Source organism: Cicer arietinum, chromosome 3 (genome assembly GCF_000331145.2).
Source record: "Cicer arietinum cultivar CDC Frontier isolate Library 1 chromosome 3, Cicar.CDCFrontier_v2.0, whole genome shotgun sequence".
Lineage (NCBI taxonomy): Eukaryota > Viridiplantae > Streptophyta > Magnoliopsida > Fabales > Fabaceae > Cicer > Cicer arietinum.
Genome location: NC_021162.2, coordinates 61,971,464 through 61,977,463, shown reverse-complemented (window position 1 = coordinate 61,977,463; position 6,000 = coordinate 61,971,464).

Here is a 6,000-nt window from a genome sequence, read left to right as displayed (position 1 = left end):
TGTTTCTTCTTAAACGAAACCGTAACCCTATGAACTCTATGTATTTCTTCGCACTCTTCAGGTATTGTATTCATTTATTTCTTATATATATATATAATGTGTATGTTAATGCTAATAATCACATTTATTTGATAGTGTTTTACAAGTTTTCCGAGCTCAAATGAGTGCTACAGTGTCGAAGCAAAAATCAAATAAATCACATGGATTCCAATAAAGGTTTGAAATGTATGGCTTTAAAATTTCATTAACAATCAATCCACAAATATTTATTGACTTATATTTTTTATTTTATAGTGTTCTCGTCAAACTAACAACATAGACTGCGGATACTGTATATTACGATTTACGAAGGAGATTGTTGTTATAATTCCAGAAAGAGATCTAATTGAAATAAATGAATGCATATTACAACGCTTTTTTTAAAAAGCACCGTAAAACTAATACAACAAGCAGCACGTTTTTAGAAGAGATTTACAGCGCTTTTTTATTTTATTTTAAAGAGCGTTGTTGTATCTTTATACAGCGCTGGATACTACAACACTTATTTTTTTGAAAAAAACGTTGTAAATGGCTTAAAAAAAACGCTGTAAAATACCATTTTTCGCGTAGTGACTTGACAAAATATTATAAGACAAATTTTATGGACAATAGACAACCTAAACAAAATGATGCAAATTTTACTACAATATCCTTTATGATATGTCAAAATTTATGTGACTATAAATATTAATAGAGAGTGAGAAACTAGATAGTTCAAGGAGAGATAAATAGATAAGGAAAATAGTAGAAATAGATACAGAGATAGGTGTTGTAGCTAAATATCACTAGAAGGGGGGGTTGAATAGGGATTTTGCTGTTAAAAACAATTTTTAAGTGTTTTAAAAACTATCCTCTTGCCGAGGATGGCTAGCTCGAGGATGAGATTTTTAAATCGTTAGATCTAAGCTGAGTAAAAAAGTAGGAGCAGAATATGAGGGACACACACACAATTTTATACTGGTTCACCCAAAGATGGCTACGTCCAGTCCTCACACCCTTGTGAGATTTCACTAACTTTCAAAACAGATCAATCCTCAACCCGAGGATGATTACAACTGTGTATTATCAAACTTCACCAAGCTTACAATCAATTTCCAAATATTTCCAAGCTTCACTCACTAGGAAATTACAAAGTAGAATGAGAGTGATTAATACTTAATACTTTCTCAAAAGATATACAAAGATATAGTGTAGGATCAAAGAAAGTAATAAGGGAGGATGTGATTTGCTTCTTGAAAGCTTTAAGATGCTTGATCTTTTTATGCAAGTGTGTTGTGTATTTTCCAATGGAGAGCTTGTAAGCATTTTATAGAGATCAAAGCCTTTGATGACCGTTGGAGCTCATTTTCAAAGGATCCAAGGTTTTCATCAAAATTACAGAACTGCCACTCAGCTTGTTAGGCTTAGGCAGAACCCATCCTCACGCAGCATAGCTTTGATCTTGACATGTCCTTGCTTTTTCACTTTAATCAGAGTGCAAGGCTGTTTCTGAGCTGCATTTTTCGTAGTCTTTAAGGTCTAGGCTGGCTTCATCTTTTGAGGTGATGTTGACAAGAGAGAAAAAGCCACTTTATGACATAGGACTGTCATACTCAGTCCAAGGATCAGATCTGGCAGCAACATGTGATCTTCCATTTTTGGCTTGTTTCAAGTTGCCTTTTGCTAACTTGACTTCCTTATGAATTAAAACGTGCAAGCCCATTAAATGTTCAGATTTTGACCTTTGCACATGCTTGATAGGTTGCTTTCACTTTTACTAGCCTTTCCTTTACATACTAGATCTAGCCATATTCACCTTTTTCTTTTGACCTTTTGACTCTTACTTTTGAATGCTTTGTTTATTCTTGTTTGACATTGTTATACATTTGAATAAACACATTTGTTCTGGTGAGAAATCAGTTTGTCCAGATCTGGAGTATTTCAAATTGCAGCAATTTCCATCCTCGCGTTTGCAGCAATTTCTATCCTCGCGTTTGCAGCAATTTCCATCCTCACGAGTGTTTTCCATCCTCAGGCCAAAATCACTTTTTCCTTCTTTTTGCCTTAATGATTAATAACCTATTATCTTAAATGAATACACTCAAGAGCACATGTTAGTCATTAACCACAATCATAATCTCTTAAGTAATTTTGTTATCATTAAAATCATTTGAGAGATTTTGTCTCAACAATAGGGAGAAGAGAGAGATGGGAGAGAGAAAAACAATATATCAAATAGAAAAAATGAGTGTGTGGAAGAGATTGAGAAATGAGAGAGCAAGGGAGAGAGAGAAGATATGAAAAATAGAAAATGTGTTTTTTTAGAAAATAGGATGGTATTTTAATATTTTAAATAGTCTGTCCATAAGATAAAAAGTTATGCTTGAGCCAATGACAAAAATTACAACCACTACGCCAAAAATGACATTTTATAGCGCGTCTTTTATAGCGCTTATTAAATACAAGCGCTGTTGTATGATATTTTAAAAATAACTTGAGGATACAACAGCGCTTTTTTGACAAGCGCTGTAAAAAAAGCGCTGTAAAAGACTTTGATTTCACATAATTAAAGGACCTATTAGAGCGCTTTTTGGAAAAGCGCTGTAAAAAGGTTTTAAAAAAAAAATAAGGAGGTCTTTTACAGCGCTTTTGGACAAGCGCTTTAAAAAGTCTGTAAAAAAGCGTTGTAATAGACTTTCAAAAAATAAAATAAGGAGGTCTTTTACAGCGCTCTTTAAAAAAGCGTTGTAATAGGCTTTTAAAAAATAAAATAAGGAGGTCTTTTATAGCGCTTTTTTAAAAAGCGCTGTAATAGGCTTTTAAAAGTAAAATAAGGAGGTCTTTTACAGCGCTCTTTAAAAAAAGCGCTGTAATAGGCTTTTAAAAAATAAAATAAGGAGGTCTTTTACAGCGCGCTCTTTAAAAAAGCGCTGTAATAGGCTTTTAAAAAGTAAAATAAGGTCTTTTACAGCGCTTTTTTTAAAAAAGCGCTGTAATAGGCTTTTAAAAGTAAAACAAGGAGGTCTTTTACAGCGCTTTTTAAAAAAAGCGCTGTAATAGGCTTTTAAAAAATAAAATAAGGTCTTTTACAGCGCTTTTTAAAAAAAGCGCTGTAATAGGCTTTTAAAAGTAAAATAAGGAGGTCTTTTACAGCGCTTTTTAAAAAAAGCGCTGTAATAGGCTTTTAAAAATTAAAATATAACAGTAAATCGCAGCACTCTTTAAAAAAGCGCTGTAATAGGCTTTTAAAAAATAAAATAAGAAGGTCTTTTACAGCGCTTTTTAAAAAAAGCGCTGTAATAGGCTTTTAAAAAATAAAATAAGAAGGTCTTTTACAGCGCTTTTTAAAAAAAGCGCTGTAATATTATTCATTTATTTCTTATTTATATATATATATATATATAATGTGTCTGTTAATGCTAATAATCACATTTATTTGATAGTGTTTTACAAGTTTTCCGAGCTCAAATGGGTGCTACAGTGTCGAAGCAAAAATCAAATAAATCACATGGATTCCAATAAAGGTTTGAAATGTATAGCTTTAAAATTTCATTAACAATCAATCTACAAATATTTATTGACTTATATGTTTTATTTTATAGTGCTCTCGTCAAACTAACAACATAGACCGTGGATACTGTATATTACGATTCATGAAAGAGATTGTTGTTATAATCCCAGAAAGAGATCTAATTGAAATAAAGGAATGGATATTACAGCGCTTTTTTTAAAAAGCGCCGTAAAAATAATACAACAAGCAGCGCGTTTTTAGAAGAGATTTACAGCGCTTTTTTTTATTTTAAAGAGCGCTGTTGTATCTTTTTACAGCGCTAGATACTACAACGCTTAATTTTTTGGAAAAGCGCTGTAAATGGCTTAAAAAAAACGCTGTAAAATACCATTTTTCGCGTAGTGAACTTTTGTGTAATTTTTTGTTCTTTCATTTATCAAACTCTATAATTAAATTTTACACCAAATATAGTAAATAGACATTGTTTTGTGTCATCTCTTTTATTTTTTAATAAATCAAACACAACTTTTATTATTTTTTCACGGTGTACTTGAATAATGTGAAAAAATACTTATGCATAGTGATTTTTAAATTCTAATTCATATTATTTTGATTATTAAACTTTTGTTAAAACAATTATTAAACTTTTTAGAAATATACTAGATTTTAAAGATTATTATATTATAAATAATTGAGTGCTGCATAATATTTTTATAAGATGGGTGGTACATGATTGTATGATATCATAACAGAAACTGTATTTATTTTATATTATCTTCAACATAAACTTTTTTTAGCAAAAATAAAATGTAGAGACATCATATAATTAACTTCACATTTTAATTATGTTGACATCTCAAGTCCATCATATATCATTTACAACATTATAAAATATTTATTAAAAAAATTACAAAATATTTAAACTATATGAAATAAAAAATAAAAAATTGCTGTTTTATATATTTAGTAGAAAAACTGACTCATTTGACTTAAATGTAAGAAAAATAATGTATTAATATATTATTAGACGTATTAATAAAAATTTTAAACAGAAAAAGAAATCGAAGTAGTGCGTGTATTATTACGGTGATTGCATAATCTTAGGTAACAATAATAGATAGTTTTGTGATTTTGTCCCCAAAAAGAAAAACAGCTGGTACATATACTTATCTTACGGTGGAGCCAGATAGTGAGTGATAACTACTTTTATCTTAGGTTGAAAATTGAAATAGAAATGGTGCATAATAACCAGTAACCATAGAGGATTGGTTTTTGGAGAAATACTTACTTAGCACAACTCAATTTAAAATTGTTTAGGTGCACACAAATAAAATAAATTAAAATAGAAAATTATACAAAAAGAGTTGTTGTTTTAGTTTTACCCCAGGAGACAAGTCATCACACTTTAATGATACAAAAAGCTAGAATTTTAGTTTTTAGTAATGAATTTTCACCTTAATTAATATTTTTTATTTACTTTTTTTTTTTGTAATTAGAATTCAATATCTTTAAAATTTTAATTTGTTTAAAAAACTTATACCCAATATGAAAGGATAATATCCTAATTATGTTTTTGTTCATAATAATAACATAGAAGTGTTTTTCTCCTATTAAAATTTAAAAAAGAAAGGGAAAAAGCTGGTAGGCAGATGAGAGTGATCTAATTGCTTATGCAAAAAAAGCTTTATGGTCAAATGAATTATTTTGGACGGTCAAGTTAGTGTGGCAATCAAACCGTTGATGTCAATAAAATTGTCATATTTCTCCTAATGAAGGCAACCAAAAAAATATAATAAAGCAAGCAGAGTCAAACAAATTCTTAAGAATTCAAAACTACAAATAAATAAATAAATAAAAGTTTTCTTGTATTGAGAAACTATGGAGTATGGACCACGTATTAGAGCTTTATGAAACCTATATATCGTCAATGCTTTTGGCTGACTGAGCTCATCTTGTTTTAGCCCTATTTGGCTTTGGCAGCCCCTTAGTCAAACAATTTCTTTTTTCTACACCTTGAATGCTGATTATTTTCTTAAGAAGAAATTGAATCCGTCAAAAAGGATAGATTAAAATTATGTTTTGGTGATCTTAAAACCCAAACATAATGCTTTGAGTATCATGTAAGAGGTCACACCTTTTTTCTTTGTACAAATGAAACTAGGGAGGAAAAAAAAGGTGTGAAAAAAAAAGGTAAATAAGAGAAATGTAAGGGAAATACTTCAAGTGGAAATTTGAAGAATGGTATCTATTTAACTTTAGAAGATTGTAAAAGAGAATAAAACAAAATCAAAACTAACATAAAATGAATATATATATATATATATAATTTTAATATCGAATTTATTAAATATTCCATACCATTTTAATACATTTATAAGTATATAAATTTTAAAATTTATATAATATCTCATATTCTCCTCATATTATATATTATTTTAGTTTCATTTCAATAAATTTCTTCCAATAAGAGT